Below are 26,504 nucleotides of genomic sequence, written 5' to 3' on the forward strand. Positions count from 1 at the left end.
TAGTCACACTGAATGTTCCTGCTCTCCTCGTTTTCAAAATTAATTATCTTACACATTCACAGCAAACAAAGCAGAGGGTTAATTTCTTACATCCAAAAATATGTATATTATTGGGTTTTGTTGTTAAACCCAATGTATGCGGGTGGGCCATGATCCCCACAGGGAAGAACTGCTGAAATCCAGCAGTGTAGGGATGGGCACAGTGCTTAGAGCAGGGTCAACACCTTGCTCTTTCTTCTGTACAGTGGTTAATATTTTACTCTTGTCACTAAACAAAGAGGGCTCTGTTTGGGCTGAGTGTGTAAATCAGCGTGAGCCCCACGCTGAGGATGTACCTGCGGTCTGTCGTATCCGCTTTGGGCAAGGAGCACATCCTCATTTGCTAGTGGACATCTGGTCTCATCGCTGCCAACTGGGGAATACTGGTGGCTAGGGTGGGAAGGATGGGTAGGCTCTCTTCACCTTATTGATGCGGAGGCTTAAACCAACTCTTTAGGATGTGACCTTTATACCTGTACTAAAAAGAGAGCGGGAAACTAGACTTGATAATCTGGCAAGTGTGCTTCAGGGTAAAATCTTGTAAGAAAACTGTAAACAGCTCAGTTTCTGTGGAGACTCAATTTGGGATATTATTTCATAATTTTGACTGAAGAAACCTCTGACTTATTTGGCTTTTAGGACACATGTTGAAACTCACCCCTTTAGGGAAGTTCTTGCAGAGACAAGATACAAGGAGAGTTCGTCTGTGTAAGCAGCAAAGAGGATTGTTTGTCCCTGAGTTTTATGCTGATTTATTTGTAACTGGTTGCAGCAGAATAGATGGACTCACTGCTTTGACTGTGCTGTTAACAAGAGAACAACACACTCAGTTGATAATGTTTTAAATCAAAATGAATAATAATGCTCTTTGTGGAAAGACTGTGGAAAGGTATTAGCAGACAACAGTGCAGAAAACATCTGAAACCATCTTTGGCCATAGTTTTCACTACATATATTTCTTAAACTATTTTTCTGCTTACACTTTTTATTAAGCATACTGGTTGCCTTAGGCACCTTACATGACTTTAAAAAAAAAAAAAAAAGACAAAGTTTCAGTCTTGTCTTCTGGGATCCATCTAAATGTACATTTCTGATTAAAAAGTGTCAGTCGCTGCTGAGGGTGGAAATGGTCTGTTCTGCTTTGAGGAAGAGAGGGAGATCCATAATAGTTGCTCAGGCTGTCGTGTTTCTGAGAATCAGCTGTTTTCTCTTTATACTGCAAAGATTAAACAAAGAATGTTAAACATTTCCCAATTTAGCATTTATAATGGAAAGCGTCTGTAGGGCCACAGCTCGCTGCTGCAAGGGCAGGCGTTCATATTAGGAGTCACTTAAAAAGGCTTTTATTTTCTTTGAAGGCCTATCCTTTCCTTTCCCAGACTGGCTGCTGTGCTTTGCAGTCAGGTGGAGGCAGCTTTAAGTTTTTACTTTCATTTACGTAGGAGCTAATTTACTTTTGGAAATGAAAGTTAAAGCAGCTCAGCCATCTGCAAAGTGAAGGAGGCAGTGGGTTTCTTTAAACATTTCAAATCTCTACGGTTCTATTTCACACCAACAGGCAACCAAAAATTACCTTCCTCAGCTCCTATTAGTAATAATATGTAGTATTAATGATCTAATGTCTTAGCTTCAACTCTTCATCTCGCTTTCTAAAAGATACCTGTTGGCTGTGTTCAGTTGTCTTTATACTTGCATCCAGCTCAGGAGCTTTGAAGTAAAAAGTTGTAGTCTTGAGTGCAGCAGAACCACATTTGTTTGACCTACTGACAGCACAGCTTTTTCTATAGCATTTCATTAGTGATTACGTGGAGCTCTGTGACTTTCTGTTCCTCGTAGTGAAGGCAAAGAATGCTTAAGAGTGACTGGTAAATGAAAAAAAAAAAAAAAGGCGGGGGGGCAGCATTTTGATGTCCTGGTGTTAGACACGCTTTTACTGTGGTTGTTTAGAAGCCTTTCTTATGTTGTAGTTTTACTTGAAGAGTCCATAGTGGAAACAAATAAGTTGTTCAAATTTTCTTAGTTGAAGCTGAGAGGAGTGTGAAAGAAGTATTAATACAGTTAGTTTCTTAACAGATCAGCTAAAAATGTCCTTTGCCTGCCTCTCCACTGGCTAGTTTTCAGAAATTCAGTAGTTCTATGTCATCACATGGGGACAAGTCTAAACATCTTATATAATTAAAACATTTTCAGGGAAAAAAAAATTTTCTGCTTTCTTGTATAAATTGTAAGCACTGTAAAGAAATCAGCTATCCATTTTCTGCCTTCTCCAGCCTGCCTGCAAGTAGGTTTTGTCTAAACAAAATAGCCTTGCACTCAGAGCTCACAAACTTTCGTGTATTACTTAGATATCTAATTTTATTGGCCTCCTACAGTAGCTTAAATATGTTTGTAAATGTTTGCCCACCTTTTTGTTTCTTAAGGGAAACTTTTTTTACATTTTTTTTTTGAAATGAGTCAAAGTTTGATTTTAAAAAATATTTCAATCTTCTTGTGATTACATTTCTTACAGAATGTTGGAATTTTTGGACTGTGCATCTGTTTAGGCACGTGGAGAAAGACAAGACTGAGATCATGTAAGTCATGAAACTGAGGGTGAATAATCCATACTTTGTTCTCTCCCCATTTTTATAATTTATATCCAGATGCAAGTAATAAACCAAAAAGGAAAAAAAAATCTAGTTAGATTTTATTTTTAAAGTGATTAATGAAAAGCAAAGTTCAAATGAGGCCACAAATCCTGGTGGTGCACAATGGGTTGATTTATTTTGTAAATAGACCATGGATAATTAACCATAAAACAAAACTTTTTTTTTTTCTTTTTTTTTTTTTTTTTTTTTTTGAAACTTGCATAATGACACTGGTTTCTTTTAGTTGCTGTGAGTTGCACAGAGGGATAACAACTTATTCACAACTGGTTGCAACTGGTTATGGCCAAGAAAGGAAAAATCCCCAAGCAGCTAGAGGAAAAAGGCAGTTAAACCCCTGCTACACTTGCAGTTTGATAGTAATGTAGTAATGCATTTACTAATGGCTACAGAAGGTGCAAAGCTACCCTTAAACGATAACAGGAGAAGAGTAGATATGTACATACTCTGGTGATGCTTGCCATGTTATCCCATGCTTTGGCTTAAAACCCATAAGCAAAACACAGCCCCTGCAGCTGGCCTTGTAGTTCACAATTTTGTATTGACTTCTAAATAGCATTAGTTTATGCTGTGTTACAAGCTTCCATGATGCCTGTCTCTTACTACTCTGGCACTGGGGGAAGAGTCCTCTGGGTAGTCAAAATAGTCTGACTTGCTGCCAAGTCCTCTTGTGAGCCAGAGAGTGATGGTATTTTTTCAGATATGTGATATGAGAAAACTGCCTGCCCGACGTCCCCCAAATTTGTCTCTTCATATTCCACAGTCATCTGTGGAAGGGATCTCTGATGCCCAAGAAGGAGAAGGTCCAATTTGTTGTGAAAGTACATTCACTACTAATTAAAACTACCAGCTGGGATTACAGCCCTGGAGACTGTAAATAAACTAGAGCATGAGATGTTCAGATGACAATATGGCCACTTTTGTGGTGGTTTGTATTAGTTGCCTGTCCTCCGATTTGCTCATCTCATGCCAGCTTATGAGAGCGAAGAGAGGGTTTATGTGGGTAAGAGTCAAGATGCAAGAGGTTGGATTTGCCACACAGACACTGTCGATATGGACACCTTAGCTTGCTCTCACATGCCACAATGTGCCTTAAAATATTTTTGTCCATATATATTTAAGGTCTGCAGTTCAGACAGAGGTAAAATCTGATCATGCTGTGTTCGTGTGAGAGTTGGCTGTTGGTGCAGCTGTTCTGTGTCTCGCAGACAGTGACTCGAAAGTACTTGCAGAAAGCCCCCCTTGTTCCAAATGATAGCCTGGGCAGGCAAAGGTATGGGAAAAATTACTTAAAACCGGTACTATTTTACATGTTTTGAATCAGTTTATCACAACAGTGTTGTAGACTGATGTTTGCAAGGGTTCTCTGTCCTAAATTGGTTGGTACACTTGTGGTTTCTTCTGCAAACTTGAAGTATGTATTTGTCAGCAATGTACTGCAGAGGCTGAGGAGATTGATCATTTGTGTCAGACTGTCACCTGCTATCTGCATGAGCTTAAAGCAGATAACTGGGTATAAGGGCTGTGTGTTTTTAGTCTAAACCCCAGTTGCAAGACAGGGCCTTAGCTCAACACTTTAAACCTAACTAGAGAACTCTGAGTTCCCACTGTGTTACTGACACTAGTAACTGCAACACACGGACTGCCACTTATAATCTTTTTTTTTTAGGCCAAAGAGTCAAGTTAAAATAGTGCTTAGTTTGAGCAAGAGTCTTCTGTTGTGGGTGGGAGTCATGCTGGGGGCAACATTAGCATTGTACTTTCAAATGGCATTGCAGGGAAGACAAGACCCCAAAAGTAAGTTAACTCTGCAAGGCTTGGTACAGTTGTTGACTTCTCTCCGGGTCCTGTTGGAAGGGAAGCCAGCCAGGGTCCACTGTGGTAGTGCTAACTGGATGCATCTGTCCTGTGGGGCCTCCCTTGAAACTGCTCTCTGTCAGGCTTTTGCTTCTGGGAAATGTGGCAACGTATGGAGTCAGCTACATACTGTCTATAAGTCAGAACTTGATTTTATTGACTAACTGTATCTTGTGACAAACTTTCTGTGCTCTGCATCATGCCAAAGAGACAGGGGAGTGGTGTTGGCATATCTTTGTATGAATAGGTCTGTCATTAAATATTTGAAATAGAAACATCTGAAATAGATCTTGCCTGAGAAGAACAATGGTGCAACTAGAGAAAGCCAGTTTTCTCCAAATTAGCTTTTAGAGGACGGAGCTTTAAGCAAACAGAAAAAAAAAAAAAACCAACCCCAAACAACCCACACCAAAAAAAACCCACACAAAAATAAAACAAAAAAACAAAACAAAACAAAAAAAACCCAGAGACCAGGTATTAGTGCTTAAAAACAACAAACCCTGGGAGGCATGAAGGGAGACACAAGGAACAGTGAGAGAGGAGAGGAGAGGGGAGGGATGCTTAGCAGAGGGAGGGTTTTTTTTATTAGTTTTAATAACTAAGAGCAGCTAAGGGAGAAGGAAGCTGGTGGTAGACTACTGAGAGTCTCTCACTGGGAAGAGGCACTGTGTTTAGGAAACACAAACTTTTCACCTAATGTGCATCTAAGCCTGAGGATCATTCACTGCTAGCACTGAGGATGCTGAGGCATTTGGGTATTTTCTGTTTCCTCTGATCTCTAAATCTTTATTTTCTGAAGAGTGCAGGAGTCAGTCATCTTCCTTGGGCAGTTAGGTTCTGAAATCTTAGTGCTAGGAAGGAGTTAGACAGCCTTAGCTGAAGCCACACACAAGATGAAGGAGAGAGCATTCAACTCCTTTCACATCATGGAAGGTGTCAGTACATGGGCCCAGTATGCAGAACAAAAATTGAACAGTCTGCTGGTGTGCAGCAGGAAAAGCTGTTACACATAATTGTTTAGGCTTTTGAACAAGCCTTTGTATTTCTCTTATATGGTAATAAACTATTTGTAAAGATATGCAATCCAAACTTCTTTTATATTAGCCACACTATCTCTTCCCAAATACGTCTCCCCAAATCTAATGCTTAAAAAAACCCCACAGGTCAGGTAATCCCAGCAGTTCTCCCTGAGACTTTCCCCAACCTTGCTTAGAGAAGTGTGGCATCCAACACAGTAGGTAGGCTCAAGTTCCAGTTAGAAAATGCTTTTGTGGGGGACTAAGCAGTACAGTTGTTTGAATCCTCAGATTTCTGCTCCAAGCACTGGGTTCAGAAATTCACTTTATAAGAAACAAAAATTATTTGATTCTTACTAATATTCTGTCCGGGTTACAAAAAACCCTTCACTGAATGACATGGGAGACAATGACTTCTCATAAAGCATCTCAGTGCTGAAATAGCCAGGGGATGCCAGTCACTGGGTGCTCTCATGGTTAAAGGCTTAGCTGTGCTTCAGCACTCCTTCTGGTCTTCCTAAGTGAATAGTTTCATATGTTGGCACTCTTGCTGCTGCTACCTGATCTAGGTGAAATCCTTGAACTCTTCCTGGTGTAAGCCAGGGTTTGTCTCACATCTTCAGTCAAGTTTCAGGTGACTTCATGGTATTTTGCATTTGATTAATTTGGAAATGTATGAGCAGTGATCAAGAGCCTTCTTAGCAGCTGGAGCAAACGGTTAAAGAAAAAGGAATTCTTCGATGTTAAATGCCTTACTAATTTCAACTGCTCTTACATTACCAGTTAAGTTTAAGGTTACAGGGACAGAGCAGAAACAACTAGCATTCCCCTCACTTCTCCCTCCAGATTCTTCTGTAGGACTCTCTGTGATTTTCAGTCTGCAGCTTTATCCGGCTCAGAACTGGTTTTGATACTTTCCCAAATGGCAATAGTAATTAAAGAGTACTTGACCCAGCAAGACGTGCCTTAGTTATTACATAAATGACTGTCTGAAAAAGCCTCTTACCTTTCATACATTGGTAAGCTCCAATGAACCAGCTCCAGTGAAGCTCCTTGGACAAGAACAACATACCAGCTGGATTATTAATAATAATTAGATTGTCACTGATCTATTGATAGCATTGCAGAGGTTTTACAGGCTTCTAAGGCTCACCAAAGAGTACACAAGGTCAGGACTAGAAGCACTAAAACAATAGCTAGTGGTATTCTCTTCTTGTGGAAGTACTGGTTCATTACAAAAAAATAAAATACTTCTAGGACTCTTACTTATTTTCATTATTCATATTTCCAGATAAAGCTTTTCAGCATTTGTAAAACAGAAATGCTTTTGTTTCAAACTTTTCTTTCAAAAATGTAAGCTATGTTCTAATATAAAATTTAAATCAAAACTGAAAGTAACAATCAAAACAAAATTATTTTGTCAAAACAAAACATTCAATTGATTGAAATTATTTATTAATTTTTGGTTCATGGGCAACTTTGCAATTCAGTGTTTAATTCAACTGTGAAACTAAAGCAAATTTCAAAGTCTGTAGCAATCTTGTAGAGCAGGAATTTTGGGTTGTGTTTGAGCTCTTCTAGGTGGCACTTAGGGGAGACAGAATTCTACTAAATCTGTTGTAAAAAAATCTATTAAATCTGTCATATTCTAGTAAATCAATAAAAATTTTAAAATGTGTGAGGACCCTTAGACAATACTGAGGTTTTCTTGTTATATTGGGTCTTTCTATCTCTGTAACAGTTAATCAGAATCTGTCTCTGCAACTATATGTAGCTCATCCCTGGAAATATATTCTGGGTTTCTGCTCAGCAAATTGGGAAGCTTTTAATACCATTTCAGCTCCACTGGTTTCCTTCTCTGTGGACTGGTTATGAACCAAACCTTTCAAATCCTGGGTGCCTATCTTGGTGCAATTTCTTGCAAAGTAATCAAACAGTTGAATATAATGATAGTGTAAAGCCTATACAGTTAATATTTGTGTGTTCACTTCCTTTTGTTGTTTCTTGGATTTGATTTACAAGGGACCTTCCCTTAGCAGGGACCTTTCAAGTTATTGCTTTGAGTCTTTCCTTGACTCGTATAATACCCAAAACATTCTCTCTTTTTTTTTTTTTTTTTTCTAATGTATTATAAGTTTTTGCCTCTCTATTCTCATGTAGAACCTATACTTAAATAGTAAAGTTCTGGCAGAGTCTTGTCCAAGGGCCACAATATGATATATGCCTTGGAAGCATATTGCTTTAGATTATGGTTTTGGCTATGTTTAAATTCTTCAGGATTGGCCTAAATCTGTCTCAGCGGGAGCACCCTACAAAAGAAAAACATGAATTTAAGGGCAGTGTCTTTGACAAGTAGGGCAAGATTAAGAGCAAAGAACACAGGTAAGGATTGCCCTATTGCTGGAAAATGTGAGACATCTGACCTTGCCTCAACAGGGCAATGTTTCTTATTTTTTGAACAGGGACTGAGATACTAACCTGCTCATGTGATGGCTTGGTTATTGAGATCTGGCTTCCTTAAATTTGGCTAGAAAAAACAATGTCGTGTTCCTTAAAAATGTCAGCACTGCAACCTTTGTAACTTAGGGATAGAGCAGTCAACGTCCAATTACCCATTCGGGGGAAGCTGTGGCTCTGCAAACTTTGGGATTCTCACTCCAGTCAGAAGCAAACACAAGACGACAAAGTAATACAAATTGAAAAGCTTTTCCATTCATTAGACTACCTAACCTTTTGTTTCTGTTTTTCAAACCTGCAAAGGAGTATTTTGTGATACAGAAAAGCTGCTTTTAAATAAATACGTATTTGGACAACAGTGTAGTTGGTTCAATATTTCTCAGTTACAGGCCTGTGACAAGACAGGCAGTAAGATGCTTTGTCCAACAGCTGTCTCCTGCATTCATCAGAATTTTTTTACGTGCCTAAGCATGTAACCTGCTGTATCAGTATAAATTGAATTTAGTCTTAAAAAGGCTTATTTGATCTGAAGAATATATTTTGCACTGGTCTTGGACGTGAAGAGCTGGAATATTGATCTGTTTAGGCCTTAAAAAAAAGATAAAAATAAAAGCTCCCCCACCTCAGAGCTCTATAAATAAATAAATAAATACGTTTATGTTGTGGACATGCTCACAGTATTTCCTGCATGCTAGTGGAGCAGCACACATCAAAAAGGTAATAATATAAGCAGTAAAATATCCCAAGCAAACAGAAAGCATCTGTAGATCTTGCCTAGCTGGCTAATATTACTGGGATGGTTGTTTTTAGCTTACTATGCCATTAATGCTTTGCAAATGTATATGTGCATGCTGAGGGTTGGCCAGGAGTTGAACTGACTTTATAGTGGTTATATTCAATTGCTGCATTGTGCCTGAATGCTTACAGACGTGTAGGACAGGAAAGGTACTCAAGAAACTATTAGACCATGCAGGATCTGGTCTACCAGCTCTAGTCACAGGAGAGTGTAATGTGCTGTAAACAGGATGTAAAGAAACTTACTTCTAAAAGTGTTTGGAAAAAATCCTGAGATGCAACTGAAGTGTTTGTTAGCTGGAGTCCCAGGATTGATAGCGTATGTCCCTTTTGTTGTGCTACTGCCTTTAATAAATAGCACATCAAACTCAGAGATACGATTTAACTGGAAAGATTTGTATTGCTAAAAACTTGTCCTAGATGTAAAGAGAAAGCTATTCTGCCTCCCCTTATCATTCAGTACCTTTTCTTTCCCTCACTGTTTGTAACAGTCAAATACTGACACAGCTCTCTAGTTCTTGACTTCTGTCTGATACTCATTTGCCAGTCTGTCTTCAGAAAGTCAAGAATGTTTCTGCAGGGTACAGGAGTGAAGATTCAGGGGTATAGACAGGAGGTATGACTGCATTTCTTGTGGAAAAAAGATGAAGTTTCCTTGGAACGTATATCAGCCCTGATCTAAATTCTCTCCTTGGCTTTAGCAGGCTGGGGATCAAGTCCATATTGGAAATTTCTCTGTTCAAACTCCTGGATGCAGTTAGAACCCGTGACTGACGTTCAAAATGTTGCAGCCTGCGCTGCTCTCAGCCCAGAATCAGCACTGCCAGTACGGCTGCTCTGACCACAAATACAGAAATCAGAAAACTTCTGAAGTTAATTTGATAGTAAGTGTTACTTGAAGGAATCCTCTTTTGGAGTATGAGTTTTGGGAACCCCAAGATTTCCTGATATTCTCTTTTCTCTTTCCTTACCATCTCTAGAGGTAAATGGGCCATTTTGCTGGAAAATTGAGATTGTAAGCATTGATCTGAAGGGGTTCCTAATAGGAGGGTATTGGCAATACAGGTAATAGAGCCCTACTAAGAAGGCAGGCCTCAAGAGTCAAAGGTCTTCAGGTCAAGAAGTCAAGAGACTTTCCCAGAAGTTAGTTTTGCATCAGTACATCGTGGATGGTGGCACTTCCAAAAGTATTATTTTTCACAGGTCCCGACAGTCTGATGTCACTAAAGATCCTACTGCATGTAGCATTGTCATAGTTCCTGGGCGAAAGGGATGAGTTTATCCCACCATGGCTCCCACAAAACCATTAGCAGGACACCAGACGTAGAATTGGCTCATCCTGTCTCTGCTGTGCATTCAGGTTAATTTTGGATTCCCGTTTCAGATTTAACTGTTTAGTAATGCTGCAGAGTGAGCTTCAGAAATTGCTGATTTCTGTCTCAGGGATGACAAATTTCACGATATATTATTTAATTCCTATTTCTATAGCAGTTTGTAAAACATCTTCACTTACTATTTTCTAATACTTAGTGAGAAATAAATTTGGGAATAGGGTGCTTCAGTAAGGAGCCTGTTGCAGAGGTTCTTTGATCATTACACTGTATAAGAATTCAGGGTTATTATGATTGAAAGTTCTGATATAAATACGAGACTGCTGTATTTATGAGAAAATCTTGATATGATCTTGCTGTTATATGGGGCATTTAAGAGATCCTGAAATATCTTTAAAGATGAAACAATGGGAAGCTGCTTACCTCATGACATAATAAGGCAAAATAAGGTCATCAAAAAAGTCAAGTTGCAACTCCAGCGACAGAGCTGAATGAATTATTTACAACAAATAATTTAGTTGCCAAATACAGCTTTTCTTGTCCCATCAAATATCCACAACTGATCAGTCTCTGATTCAGGAATCGTTGGAATTTATTTGATGACCACCTTCAAAACGTACATTCTGTGGACTCTCTGTAAATGGAGGTTGAAAGAGGGATGGCTGTGGTTTTAATGCTATTTGCAAAGGCCTATTCTGTAATTTTCCTCCCTGGCATCCATCTTGTAAATTTGCATTACATGATGCCAGGCATTTAGAAGTCAATAGTCTGGATGAAAGAGGGTAACAAGTTTAGTGTTCATACAAGTGCTAATGTTCATACAACAAGACTTAATGTTTAGCAGAGAGGAGGCTTCACACAGGTTCCTGCATTCTCACACATCCTTCATGTTACATTTATTTTATTAATCCTCTGTAAAACACGAGGATCAAAAAAGAATAAAGGAGGTCCTGATGCTGCATGGGTGAAGTGGGGAACGGGGTGTGATTATTTCATGAATGCACTGATTCAGAAGATCAGCGTGAAGCTAGAAGCTTCTGTTCATTGCACACAAGGGCAGAAACATGTCCAAAGTTGTTGTTGATAGTGCTGCATTCATAAAAGGAGCATGGCATTCACTTTCCAGCCACCAGAGAGTAAAGGAAAGACAGAGCACCGCAGACATCTGTTATTGTGTTTGCTTACCTACCCCTGTTCCTGGAGGTTTTGAAGTAGGATTTGAAAAGTGCATATGACAGTCATTGTTTTTGACCATACTTTACAACATCCTACTGACTTGAAAGAGCCAAAAAAAAGTGAACCCCCTTAATTTAGCCAGCGATATACACAGGGCACTCTTAATGAAAAGGCTGGGAACAAAACTTAGTTCCTTGTTTCCTGCCTATTATTTAGTACATATCTGATTTGAAGTCTGTTTTCAGCATACACTCACATGCATATTCCTTGGCACGTGTGCTTCTTGCCATTATGGGGCAGATCCCATAGATTTTCTGCGTCATTAGTAGAGGGAGCCAGTCATTAAAAAAAAAAAGCTCATTTGCCTGAGCTGTTAAGATTTTTCTCACAGTTCTGCCTGTGGCGCCTGTCACTAGCAGTCAAATAAGGACAATTTTACCATTCTCTCCTGCTGCTCTAATTTTTTTTTTCAGTGCCAGTACATGTATTTGTTATTCTTTATAACTCCCTTTGAAGTTGGGAATCCAAGGGGAATCTAAAACCGACCAGATGTTTCTGCTGCTGGAGACACAGAAGACAGCAAGGATTAAGTTTAACTGAAACTTAGTTCTCTACAAAACCCATTACAGTGAGAATTCTTCTTCAGATAGTTTTATTTATTATTGATATTTGCACTTGCCATCCCGGGTAGGTGATACCTCAAGTCATCTTGCCCGGGAGGAAAATGGATGATTTATCCAAGTAAATAGTGTATCAGCAGCTGCTTGCGTTGATTTCCCTTATGGGGTTTCAGTTCCATTACACTGCATATTTCCCACCCACACTCTTTATACAGCATTTCGTGTTGAAGAAAATCATTCCCATCTCTGTAACTTCAGAGGGACAGATATGTGGAACCATCCTGAGGGAGGGCAGTGCAGCTCGTGCGTGCATGTGGAGGGGTGACGTACTTGAGAGGGTACTGGCCAGAAAGCAGTACAAGGTTTTAACTCCTTTTCCTGTGACAGTTGGAAGATGGGAGGAATGAGTAGAAGCTGGCATGGGAGACTGGCTGTGGGAAGGAACGTGCTAACCTCCTAGAAGCGTGGGCAGAAGTCTCTCAGGTGGGAAAGGACAGGAAGAAATGGTATTATTGACTTCTGAGTTCAAGTTAGATGCTTTTGAAGATGCAAGACAAGAAAAAAGAAAAAATTTTTTAAAATAGTCTATGATATGAAACACATTAGGTAGTCCTGTGCGGTGTCCACGTCCAAATTCTGCCAATCCTGCTTGCCTGCTCCTGCAGTCACGGCCACAAGAGAAAATAGCACATGGTCAGACCTCACAGAGGTTCAAATGGGAAGGCAGTAAACAGAACAAGGCCTTGGTCTCTCTCTATCTTAGGTATGGCTTAAGCTAAAGCTTCAATCCACTTCCAGATTTTAAACACCCCAGATTTCTGGAGTAGTTGTTGCCAAGTTGTCTCTTCTAAGTTCATGGGACTATCTGTCCCTATGCCTGTCTGTCCCACCTGTACGTAGCTGTCAAGTGTGACCATCACTTTCAGCCAAGTTGGAAAGAACTGCAAAGATAGTTCATTTTTCATAAAACTGGTATCTAAGGAGAGGAGAAAAACTCAAATTAGTGCCCCTGCTGAGGGAAAGACAAACAACTTATCAGCTAAGCATGTTCAGCCTCCAGAGGACAGCTGGCTGGCCAGTACAGGCTTTGCTCCAGAAGAGCACATGCTGTCTTTTGTTCACCAAGAATTTTATCTTTCTTGTGGGAGAAGAGACCTGTGATAATTGTACTTGTATTGTGTAGCACTCCCAGGCTCTGATCACAATCCTCTAGGAAGACAGACTTTATCGGCACTTGTTTCATGTCTGAACTGTTTTGTTTTCTTTAAAGTCCAGCCCACATTCTCATTGGTAAGTCAAGGTACATCTCTGGCTGATAGTGTTTTTCCTCTCTGCTGTGGGGTTACAGCAGCTTTTCTCTGATTTTTCTCTGTGTGGAGTCACTTTATTGTTTCAGACCAAATCTCACTGTTGCTCAACGCTCGATGTCATAGCCACCATAATTGAGAAATAGTATCGGGCTCTGCCTAAGTTACTCTTTAATTGGCCAGATGGATCACTAACGCCTTCGCTGAGGCACTGTCCTCCATCATTAGCTGTTGGAGTTGCCTCCTAATATTGCAAGGCCCTGCACACCACTCTAATTTGTTTTTAAACAGGAAAATCAAAATCTTGGTAATTATATAGAGACTCTAATAAACATCAGGTAAAACTGCATGCAGTGTAACGAGCTCTTTCCAGAGCAGCAAAAGGGAGTGGAGAAAATAATGTGCTAGTGCCTACACTTACTTAAAGCTGCTTTTTTTGATTTTAAAATATAAAAAGAAATCAGGTCCTGGGAACACTGGGTGAGTTTGAATGTTCTGTGAGGCTTTGAGGAAAGATAAAAAGAAAATAAAGTAATCACGTGTTTTTCATTTTATATTTTTAGAACCTGAATTTCCTAGCTTTATATTAAAGGGAAACAGGTTAAAATCACAGAGTTTTGAACCTACATATTTTATCCTCTTCTTTATTTTTTTGTCAAGGCATCGACGCAGATGGTATGAAAAGCATTTATATTGGTCTCTCTGCTGACGGAGCTTAACCTAATAATCCAGGACTTGGAACTGGGTGCTTCGATAAAAACACTTTGAGAGATTTTTCCATTCAAAACACCAGGAGAAGTTTTTTAATTGACAACATCAGAAATTAGTATCCTGCCAGGACTACATTTCTTTGCACCTTATTACTCAGAACAAAAGATTAATATATACTCATTCTGAGCATGAGAGTTTTCAATAATTTTTTCCTAAATTAAACCAAAGACAAAGTGAAATGGTTTACCACAGGATTGTGAGAGTGAAAACAGGGGGAAAGTCCCAGTTCCGTGTCAGTTATTACTTTGTCCTAGTTTAAACACTTGACTCTCTTTTGGTGATTGCTCCATTTTCTTGTTTTTTATAGTGTGCTACATACTTTGAAATTTGCAGACTTAGCTCAGTCCTTGAAATGAAGAAATCTCAGCTCTGAAAATGCCAAATTAAACTCTGATTCTGAGTTCCCCTTAATTGTGAGAAACTTCACATACAGAAAAAGCTGCACTCCAGTGTGGTTCTCCTTCATTCAGCTTCAGTCTGAACTTCATTTTATAACCCAGCTGTCATGGGGCAAACTGAAAGACCAAAGCCAACATATAAGGTGATCACATGGTTCCCATCTGAAATTTGCTCGGGGCTGTGAGGACCCCACCTGCATTCTTAGATTTTTGTGTGTGTGTCTATTCTTGAGACATTGCATTTGAAATATATACAGGAAACTAAGCCTGGCTGAGAAGGTTATTACTTGTAAACATTTTCCTGTGTATGTTTTGATAGAATGGTATGGGGGCGGGAGGCAGGGCTGTGGATTTAAAAAATATTTTTATGCTTTCGTAACACAATCCACAGTCCATGTTGGAGTTAGTTCTGATTAAACAAAGATATTCAGATGTGCCATTGAAGTTAGCAAATAATGAAACAGGTTCCTCAGCAGTGTGACACCAGCTCTCCAAAGCACTCTGACCAAGTGGGACAGGATGCACCATACTTCCTTGGATGAGTTTGTGATTTTTTTTTTTTTTCCCCAGCTGCTATACAGTGGCTTTAAAGGCTACTTCTTGTGTCATTTACAGTTGTCTCCTTCCATACAGGGGCACTACAGGGAAGAGTGTGCAGTGGAAAGGGCCAGTTCTGTGAAGGTGCAAGAACCCAGCAGGTGCAAGGACATGGCTTACCTATTGTCTGTAACATACTGTCTTATACAGTCAAACAGGAATCTCTCTTTTATCTCTTGTAGTCTTGGGTATTAGAATATATAGGCAATGAGTCCAAACCAGTAGGGAGGCAGAGGGTAGATTGCACATCTGGCTGTGAGAGTCATCATCAGGCCAGTTGGAAAAGCATCTTGTCACTCAGAGGTAGAGCTGGATTTATATTCTGCCCAGCACATTCGTTTAGAGGAGGAGGAGGATTAGATAGCCCATAATGTAGTTGTTGATACTTTTGAGCACCGAGGGGTTACTGGTCCTTTTTGCTGTGCTCCAGGTAGCAAGTGTGTGAATAGGGTGAGGGCTTTGATGCAGCCCCAGTACCCCCAAACCAGCTGAGCTATTCCAGCGTGGGCCTCTGCGGAGCACATTCTCCACTGATCCGCATACATTTATGTTCTGTTGGTCTTGGAAAGCATTATGCCTCCTGTGATCACTTTCTCAAAATGCTTCTCCTTCCCTCATGATTTAACAGCTGCCTTGCAGTTGTGGTGCTTAGATCTACCTTTCTTAGATCTCCACTTTGCCCCATGGCCTCTTTCATCTTCCTTTCCCAGGGCCCAAGACAGATTCCGAGCTTCCTTCCAGCTTGCTGTTGCTTTGTATCTGCCCTCAGATTGCGGGTGCTGGTGTTATGACAGTCTACCCAAATCCTTCATTGCTCAGAAGAAATAATAACTCTCATTCAGCTGCTTTCTTAGCATTTATTGTGACACCCAAAGACAAATGCAAGCTCATCTCTAGAATCATTATTCTCTTTGAAGAACAACAGATTGTCAGGGGAGACATTTTTTTGTGTGGATTTACTTAGAAGTTCTGTCCCCCAGTGTGGTTCTCCAGCTGCCCCTGTCATATCCTCCGTTGTTGTTTATCCAACTTTTAATAATTTCCTTTTCATGCTAGAAAGGGCCACATAATTTTCTCTCTGTGTGTGCATGTATTTGTATCTACTTCATGTTTTTTCATTTCTTTCAATTCATAACATACAAAATATATAAGGAAAAGGCATCTATTTCACTAAATACATGTATTATTTATGCATGTTTTATATATCTTTTGGCCTAAATTTCATTAAATACCTAGGGATTTTGTGCGACTCCATTTTAAGTGCTCTATCACAGTTTTTAAGGTACCAGTCACCTCACATCGTGACTGATTTTTGGAAGAGACATACTGATAAATGAATAGCTGGGCTACACTTCTGTGTAGAAACAAATGGAGGGGAGACTTGTTGGGACTATTGAAAGAGATATAGACTATGGATATTGTTCTACTTAATCAAAAGAAAGAGCACCACTGAACGTATCACCAACACCATTGCTTCCTGCAACTGTCCATCAGCTATTTATTTGTGTTTTCTGGATCACCAAAATTACCTTGAGGTACCAGTGGAATACTTGAGTGGCTTTTGTTAAATTATTTTGATTTTGCCTCATCTCCATTTCAGATGGGTGATCAGGCCTGGCCTGGAACCAGCCCAAAGTGTCGCGAAACTGCGTAGCTTAATTTGCTCTATTAACATAAGCTTTCATCTAAAAACGTTAAGATGAGATCAGCACAAGGCTTGCCGTTACAGCAGCATGCACAAATATGAGGGTGGAAAATTGCTCAGAGAAACTGTCATTCAAGTTCTCTGTGTAAAGTAGGAATGTTGTTTATTCTCCTCTGAATAACAATGGCACCTTTACCTGTGGCAAAAGAAATGGAAGAAGCAGAGAGAATGTCCTTCCAGTCATGACTTTGGGTTTGACAGTCTCCAGTGAAATGAATGTTTAATTGTTGGCTAGCATTCTAAAAAAAAAAAAAAAGGCAGTGACTTGCAAGTAATCAGATACAACATCACTGGTTGGGGCGGAGAACAGGAAGAAGGGGAGGAAGATCAGTGGAGAACTTTGGAAAGTGCAGCCCTTGCCCCACTGGAGTGAGCATCTTCATTGGCATCTTTTCTCGGTTCTGTGTCCCTAAAAAATAAATGCATGGCATCCATCTGAAAGAAAAACTGGCTAGTGAAGTTGTCAGGGTACTAACCTGAAACACATAAGCCCTGGGCTGTTTCTGTGCTTTTCCACCACTCTCCCAGAGGATCCTGGGGCAGCAATGTGCTCTGCCTCCCTGGGGCAGGGGGATGGAGGCACTGGAGGTCAAGAGGAGCACAGGCACAATGGTAGCAGTAGCTTTCCAAGGAGATTAGATAGATACTAAGGCTCAGTGTGATGAATGATGTTAATTGAACTGAAGGTAGAAAGTACGGATCTGCGATGAAAATGATGCCTTGTACTGGGATCTGTTGTGTGTCTGTACCAGGTGGGTGCCTGGCTGTGAGTTGCTGCACAGTGTTTCTTTCTGTTTTCACTTAAAATTTACACCAAAGCGTTGGTAGTGTAATAGCAATCTTTCTTTCCAGCATTAACACAAGTGTAATCTATATGTTGTATTTACAAAATAAGGATTTTAAGGCATGAAGGACATAATCCATTTGTGTTACATAAACATAGATACCTTTTTGTTTCCTTTTCCTCCTCTTCCCACGTTTATGTCACACAAAGAACTTATTGCAACAGGTACAGTTACGGAGATCTCAGCTTTAATCTGCACAAGATTTTTAAGTCTTTTCTTACATAATAACATATTTAGCTGCTGCTTTAAGGGCAAAGAGGAATTCTGTGGCTGGGAGCAGAGGAGTATGAAAGGTGTAGTAGCCTTCCTGGGAGAGGAATGTGATAATATTCACTGACAGAGGAACTGTGAGGGACAATTATCCCAAGCTAAGCTGTGTCATTCAGACAATGCTGTCAGATTTTCCACTTCCCTGAGCACAGCTGGGCATGTGGTGCCAGGGTGAGAAATTCCACAGTGGCTAGAGGCTGAGTGCATTGGGTGCCGGCCTGGCCGGCAGTGCTGGAAGTCAGGAGCTGAAACTGGAAAGGAAAGGAAGATGACTTTCTACAGCTTTGAGAGAGTAAGAAAAAACTGTTTTGGAATTCTAAGGAGAGAGTCTTTGATAGATGCTCCTTCGCAGACGGCTGCTCTGCAGAGACTGAGTTTGATCTTGCGGTTCAGGTTCTTAACATACCTTTACTGTCTTTACAAGACATTTGCTTCTCAATCTCCAGCTAAGGATTTGGTCTTGTGCAAATTTTCAGTTTATGTATCTGTTGAAAGCTTGGAGATCTATTTATTTATTGAATTTTCTGTACTACTGTTACTTTGCTTTGGGGTTTTTTGTGGTGATGTTTGTTGTTGTGGTGGGGTTTATTTTGGTGGGGGAGAAGGGTTGATGGTGGTTTTTTGGTAATCAGAGTACTCACCCAGTGTTAGCTAACTGAATCTGGGACTCTGAAGGATAAAGAAGTGATGTAGGTCATACTCTGGTGGGCACTGAGGTCTGAGGTCTGGATGCAGAGTTTCAGTCCCACCTGGTTTCATTGGTGTCAGCCAAGGGTATCCACTCTCTCACTGAGGTGTATAACAGTACACTTAGGTGTATTGGCTAGACTTCAAATTGATAAAGTTGGTTGCATCCAAAGAGGCAAAGAGGTGAGGAGGTTCTGAACAAGCAAGAGGGACAACAGTGAATTCCTTATTTGCTAGTGCTCCAAGTACTAAAGACAGCTTCTCTTACATACATCAGGGTTTATGCGTTGTTTGAAATATAAAATGGTGTAGCCATATGTTACACCTTCTGTTTTGAGCACTATGTGCTGTTTTTCATAACTTTTCGGGTTTCTAGTTGTTTAAGAATGGTTTACTGAATACTTGAGTTTGATAAGCTTTGGGAGTCCATCTACAAGATTACCTTCTTAAATTATCCTATAGATTGCTTGTTACATCAGATTACTTTGACTTTTACCTACTGCTTTGTCTTAGTGCTTGGAAGGAGTGGTCTCTTTTCTCATATTTTGTACAAGTTGTTTCATAGATCTGTTCCCTGGCCTACCTTTTTAATGTTTTCTAATTTCTCCGTTGAAAACTTGGGAATTCTGGATAATTCCCTAGTCAGTCAGACAGCTCAAATAATGGACCCCAAAATGTAGGCTGTTAATTATTTTTCAGTGCAGTGGCAATGTAATGTGTGACAACGGAGCTTTTTGATAACAAGTGAAATAATTTTGGCCATTCTGAAGACTTGAGTGATTAGCACTTAAATAAGACATGCTTCTGAGGATATCAAAACATTTCATCGAATTTAATGAAGGAGGCATTCCTTACAGACCCAAAGGACGTACTTCACTGCTGCTAACTCTCTTCATAGGGAAGAGAGGAAACTGGTTCAGGGAGAGGTGAGGAGCGAGGCAAAGGTATAATTAGGGGCTGTATTGTCTGATGACAACCTTAGTCAAACACAGACCAAAAGACTCTGCATTTTAGTTCTTTGCATGAACCCTAGAGGAGCCCATTGCAGCAGGGAATTCCTGCAGCAACTACTGTGTTACTGGGGCTCTCCATGACCTGACAGGAGGGTGGCTCCAGGGCAGAAGACTATGCTGGGGGCTCATGTGATGGCTAAAGAGGGAAGGGAGAGCATAAATGACTTGTAAAACCATGGGTATATGGCTGGTTGTGGGCAGACAGGTTGGAGAAATGCAAGAGTGAGGGAGAAAGTAGATGAGACTCTCTGTGTTTGAGGGAGAGAACTAGTGAGTGTGTGAGCCCAAAAAATAATGAGCAAAAGAGAGAAAGATGTGGAATACGATCATATTTGCTTTCAGCTACTGGAACATAGAAACTCATTTCACTTCATGTGTCACCAGCACTACAAAACTGAGTATTTTGTTTTTAATGCTCAGATCCAAAACCCCAAGTTTTCTACCTGTGTTTTGCAACATCTTTGAAGTAGACACACATAATAAATATTACTATATGTTGGCCTAACAGGATTATTTTAAAATAATGGTCAACGTGATTTTTCTAGCCTTTATGTGGAAGGGGATGAGGCTGTTGGCTCATGGTTGGTCTGGCTAATCTTTTTAGCAATTTAAGAGTTCTATACTGAAAGCATCTTCCTTGTGTGCTCAGCCTATCCATGAGATAAGGATATCAGAACCCAGAGTGTTATCTTAAATTCCTTTGTAAATAGGTACAGCTGGTTTGCTATTATTTTTTCCTTGGTAATTACAGTAAAAATGTGCTCTTAAGTTCTATCGAGTCTTAATGTGTTGGGTTGTGGGTTTGTTTTGTTTTTGTTTTTTACTTTGGCTTCAGCAGTAATTTTAAATCTGTGAACTAGGGATTTGTTTTAAAATTTTAAGAGAACCCCCCCTAGGCATAGAGATACAGGACTGAATTTGCTTTCTGGGCATTAACATAGACTTAAAGTGGGCAAAGTGCACATGGAGAGCGATAGTGAGCGTCCATGAGTGCATGACTCTCAGGATTGATTTTGCTGGCTTAGACAAGCTACTTTTTTAAATTCAGTGTTCTGGTTTTAGGAATGGCCAGTGAGGAAGGCAGATATCTTCAGACATATATGTGTGTGACATTTAAATCCATATTACTTGAAAAATACCATCGCAGTTACAATTTATTCACCGCTGAAGCATATGTACAGTTGAAAAAGGTCTGTGCTGATTAGTGAGACAATTATGCACATTAATACCGGAGTAATCAGACCTCATACTTTTAAGACAACAACAGAAAGACACAGACACATTTTTTGAAAAGCGTTATCCTCTCTGTAGTTGTCACTGAGTTTGGCTGGGATGTACATAATGATAGTTGGGCTTCAGAGTACTAAAGCACCGTCTCTCGAGACATCTCTTGCACATGACAAATTATGAAAATGAAACACCAATAATTTGAAAGACTTAACCAAGCTCACAAAAAACCTTTCTGTCTGGTCAGCAGCTGACACAGGAATGCTGCCATTCAGGCCCATGTTCTCAGCTGCTATGTCCTGGATTTTAAATAGGTGCAACATGAAAAGTCTGTAACCAAAAAATTTTATCCTGGCTTAGGTTTGCAGCATCCTGGATATACTTTCCTGTTCTTTATGAAAACTGTGGATCTCGGGCAGGCGTATGTGACACTGATACAAGATGCTGTTAAGGTGAAATAATTAGAGTTTTATCAGAGCATCGGAGGTTATGAGAGGTTTGGCTATGAACAAACAAATCTACATTCAAGTCCCACTACTGCAGTCAGCCAGCAAAAGGGTACCTCTGAAAGCTCACACATTTATTAGGTAAAACACATTTTCAGGCGGAATAACAATGAGTTTCTTCATTTTTTTCCTGCGGTGGAAGGTGGTCCTTGGCCTAGTTTCATGTTGTCTCTGCACTACAAAACTGATTAACCTTGAGCATGTATCATTTGCAGCTGAGTTTGAAGACAATCTCATTTAATGCTGAAGAACACTAGTGGTTCTCATATAAGGGATTCTTCTGCACAACAGCATTGTGTTTGGTTTTTAATATCAGGCTACACCACCATTCTTCAGAGCACACTTCATGGCTCCTCACCGGCTCCTGAGAGGCCTTTTGGTTGTATGTTTTATTATTTGTATTTATTATTTTCAGTTTCACTGTACTTTTCTTTTTAAACACTAGACAGAGCTGACTCACTGCTGTTGACTCCATGACCTGCTTCCCATTTCAACCCCTACCTGCTTAGAAAGTTTAGTAGTTGGCAGTGTGTCTCCTGGGACTGATGTCTGAGCAATGGACCATTAAAAAGCAAAATGAAAGGTAAAACTCCTCTGGCTTGTGTGGCGGGAGCTCTGGATCTGTAAGTGAACACTTGCTTTGCTGATCACTGAACCTAGGGAATGGAGGGAAGAGAAGGAATCTCTTTCGAAGCAAAATGACCTACTGGAAGGCAAAACCCCGTCTTCCCTGCTCTATTATGTAGTAAGAGTACAAGTGAAAAATAGATTTTTTTTGTTCTTCATATAAAATACATTGAAACATCAGGAAGAAACTAGTGAAGAGTGAGTGGTGCAGGCTGTGGATTTTATTTTGGTTTTATCATCAACTCACTGTGTGACTTTGATCACGTCTTAGTTTTCCCCTTGTATTAAGTGCAAACTGGAAAAATATGTACTGTTGTTTTTGGTGTTATATTTTATATATAGATAGATTCCAAGAGACCCCACAGTGTTTTAGCTACTGTCTGCCTATTTTGGAAGTGCTGTGTAGACTTCAACAACTTTAACTAAATTCAAGTTTAACTAAACTGTGACAGGTAGGAACTTCATTATGCTATCTTTCCCCACAGCTAACTTCTCCCATCAAAAGCAAACCTCTGCTATAAGCCTTAGTGAAGTAACAGCACATTTCTCAGTATCTGAAAAGACTGAATGAGTTTATTAATATTCCCCCATAGCAAACAGATTTGTGCTCTCCCATAATTAAGCAAAACCAAAGTAGTACTTGTCCCCTTTCCTTTAGAGAAAGTGAAAATAACCACCATACAGTGTTCAACAGTTTTCTCCAAAATTAAAGTTTTATTGTTGTTGAATCCTTCAAGGTCTTATATTAACAGAAACATATGTTTTATTTTTCTTCCATGTTAATATAATTTTCGTTTGCATTTAAATGTTCTTGTGGACTGTTTATACCACGCTGAAGGAAGAGCATTGTGCACACATGAAAATCTGTAAATGAATCCAACTTGAAACAAAAGTAAAGCTAACACATCTGTTTTAATATCTCAGAAAGTAAACCAGCTGTGTATATATTTAATATATACATGCTAGTAGTAGATGTTGAATTAGATTTTAAGAATTTGTTTCAGCTTAATAGCCCAAAATGTTATTAGTAACATAGATAAGGAAATTACTTAATAAAAAATATATGATTTTTAACCTGACAATGTCCCTCTTAATTAAGTTATGAGATCCTCAGATGAATGATGTTATAAAAGTGCGGTGTGTAGCTTCTATTATTTATAAGAGAATGCCAAAGAGCTAGCTCAAACCGATTAAAGCAAGGAAAATCTCATTGAAACTTGCCATTCTGAGCGAGTGAATGGTGAATATTTCTAGAGAATTCATACAGCCTTAGCATCTCAAACATAGTACCCAGTTAGCTCTTTTTGATGCAGGAATTGCACGTGTTGGGAAAATAATGATATTAATATTAAATTAATAAAAAGGATGCTCTTGGCAGGTTCTGGAATGTGAACAAAAATCTAAATATTTCAGTTGTGATGACTCTGATGAAATTTAAATTAGAAATCTGGGTATCCTCACCTAGCTTACAAAGTCGGCCTTGTACTGAATTTTTTTTGTTTTTCATAAAATCTTAAAATATTCCTATTAGGCAGCTAACTGAGCTCCCCTATTAAAGACCCCTCTGGGTCTTATTTCTTCTTGCCCTGAGCTGGCCCAGGTACATCTACCCTTCAGCGCAGCAAGTAGTATAGACCCACAGATGTTTCGTATACAGGTCCCTAATAGTGATAGCAAAGATTTTAGTTTTTAGCTGTACTCAGGCATGTGAGCACTTCGAGTTCAAGCCAGTTGCAGGGCTGAGGAGGGGTGATGTATGATGCACAGCAGGGCTGTGCTGGCACAGGGCACTGCTGAATCATTTCCGTCCCTCACTGTGGGGCCCAGGGAAGCCAACATTAGCAACTCACCCAGCATCCCAGCTGCAAGCTCAGCTCAGCGCAGTTGTGCAGTAAAACAGCAGGACCCGTGAGAGAGCTGGTGATCTCCTGTCTGTGAATGGCTTTTGGAGGTCCTGTACTTCCTATCTTTCTTCATCTGTGGAATGTGGCTTGTCACTTTCAGCTGTATAGAGATTAGGTATGGTGCATGGCTTTTAAGGCAGGAAGGCTAGTTGTTCTTGATGTAAGAGAATTAAAAAGGTAAATATTGGTTTTGTTGGTGGTTAACTTATTGTTAGTGAGCTTTTACCTCTGCCCAGTTATTTTATCAATTAGGTAATTAAATTATCTACAATTTATTTAAATAAGAGCTGAAATCCCAGATACATTGAAATCAATGGTAAATGTTTTCTTTCTGGGTCCATTATTTCATCCTCGATATCCGAATCATTGAGGTAGGATTGATTCATATCTCTTACTTTCTCTTTCCAGTGCTTACCACTCTCTTGAGTGCTATAAAAATCATAAATTATGTGGAATTTTGATCAAAATGTATGCAGCGCACACAGGTTATAGAGAAGAACTTGTATTTGAAACTTTTTTCCTACTCTGCCTTCAGAAAACTCCTAAGCAACACAAATAATGAAGTGGTTCATTGTAAAGGCTTGATTCTGGGAATATTGTCGAAGCATTCAAAAGACAGAATTGCTAAGAACATCTTTAAGAAAATACATGTAATACCTTAACATGATTATAATTTAAAACTAGTTTTCTATAGTAGTTCAAGCTATAACGCTTAGAACTGATAGAATATAATCATGTCTTATGATGATCATGCTTGGCATGGAAAATGAACATACGCAAGGCTTCAGCTTAGATTAACCATGCACCACAGATGTGTTCAATGAGCCTGTTTCCTGTTTTGCTTTATAAGCCCCCCCAATCCAATCCTTTAGAGACATTTTTATCTGCTAATAAGCATAATTACAGTCATTCCTGCTGTCATTTATAAAATTATAAGGCATTTATTTAGTCAGTTGTGGTGTTTAAGGCTGTTAAGTTTCCCTGACCAGAATCGAAGCTCTGCTAGCAAATATTTAAGACTTCAGCATCACACCTGGTCTCCTGGTTCTCTCTCCAACAGATCATTAATCTGTGATGAGCTGTTTACCATGTAGAGGTTTACACCAGATATGCAAAAAGTTCTGGTTGTCACCTCTCTCCACTTCATACCATTTATGACCGCATAGAGAGGATCTGATTTTCCTCCCAGTCTTGCAGATGTAAATCTAAACCCTGAAGCCTGGAGGGTTTCAGGGCTGTATGTCTCTGCAAGAGGAAATGCACGTCAAAGAGGTTTAAAGCAGAGAAATGGGTTGTTCGATGTCTTGCAAATTGGGTGAGAACCTTCCAGAGGAGTGGAAGTGTGCTGAAGAAACTGCTGTAAACGGCACATCTTGAATGACCACAAGGAAAAAAAGGAGGCCATTTGCATACCTTCTGCTGCTCAAGACAGCTAATTGGACTACATCTAACTTCAGCCAACATTGCTTCTGTAAACCATTTGAAAACTCCCTTTTTTTTGCCTCCTATCCTGTTTTTAAGCTGCAAATAATCCACACAATTTGATGAATACAGCCGGAGACTGGAATTTCATTATATATTCTGATGTTACATCCAAAGTGTCTGATGCTCAGGCCCAGATCCCTGTTTCAAGAATTGAGCATATCTTTTTAAATCAATAGGAATTTTGTCATTGACTTGACTTTAAATTGTTGAAAGGGCTCTTGTTTTGAGGGAAGATATCTAAAAGTTCCAGAACAAGCACATCTGTTAGCCAGACATCATTTTAAAATCCTGAGTTTAGTAGGAAGTTTTAAAGGCTTTGTGGGAAATAATGGACTGCTCTGGGGAACTGCAGAGTATTTGGATTAATCATCTAGACAGAAGTTTGTGAGTCTGGGGACTCTCTGGTATAGAAATGCTGGAATCACGAGCAAAATATTACAGTAGGTCACTTGGTTCTACTAAAATGTGTATAATCCTTTTAACTTGTGAAATCCTACTGTCTAAAGGTGTGTCAGAGTGAAATAGTTCAGGCAGGGGCAGCATCAATAAAAACTGTGACTGTTACTAATTTCACCCTCACTGGTATTTGTTCCATGCAACTGCTGTTTCCTCTTCCTAATTCATATTATAGTTGAGGTTTTTTTTGTTTATCCACATGAATAGACAAGCTCATGAAATGGTCTCAAGCAGCAAATGGCTTTGGAAGGCAGACAAAGTGAACTAATCTCCAGTTTATAAACGTATGGCGATGCTGAAAGAACAAATGCTTCAGCAAGCAACTTTAAAGAGGAATTGGGGTGTGGAGTTTCTGAAGGAAAGGAGTTGGAGGTGACAGAGCACAATACGGCCTGAGCACAATGACACACTGAGTAGAGAAATTTAATTATATAAAGAGGGATAATAGATGAATCAACTAGAAAAACAGACACCAGAGAGAGCAGGGAGAAAGGAAAAAGAAAAGAACCATTTGACCGTAGGAAAATAAAATGAAGAGAACTTTGCAGTGTCCTACTAGCCAGCCTTTGAAACTGAAGAGAGTATATGAAATTTTTTAAAATTCCTTTGTTTCTTAGACTGCCGGGGAAAGGAGACTGCAAGGGAAGAAGTGACTCCACTATCATACAGCTCAAACTGCTTCAAAGGTCTGCCTGGTGTGATAAATAGTGCAAAACCCTTTGTGATCTCTGGATGAAAGTCATGATAGTAAGTCCAAAAAAATCGTTCAA

General features: G+C 39.6%; 1 protein-coding gene across 5 annotated transcripts in view; it reads left to right on the forward strand.

The window, feature by feature from the left end:
- ZBTB20 (zinc finger and BTB domain containing 20) overlaps positions 1-26,504 on the forward strand; it is a 460,828-nt gene that overhangs the window by 220,530 nt on the left and 213,794 nt on the right. The window contains exon 5 of one of the 5 annotated variants that reach the window (XM_074897465.1): positions 2,549-2,612. The exons of 2 other annotated variants lie outside the window; for them this stretch is intronic. The gene's annotated coding sequence lies outside the window, so the exon portion shown is untranslated. Of the gene's footprint in view, positions 1-2,548; positions 2,613-26,235; positions 26,482-26,504 lie in introns of those variants that run through there. 2 more of the 5 variants (XM_074897470.1, XM_074897478.1) reach the window with 2 other exon arrangements.

Source organism: Athene noctua, chromosome 1 (genome assembly GCF_965140245.1).
Source record: "Athene noctua chromosome 1, bAthNoc1.hap1.1, whole genome shotgun sequence".
NCBI classification, from domain to species: domain Eukaryota; kingdom Metazoa; phylum Chordata; class Aves; order Strigiformes; family Strigidae; genus Athene; species Athene noctua.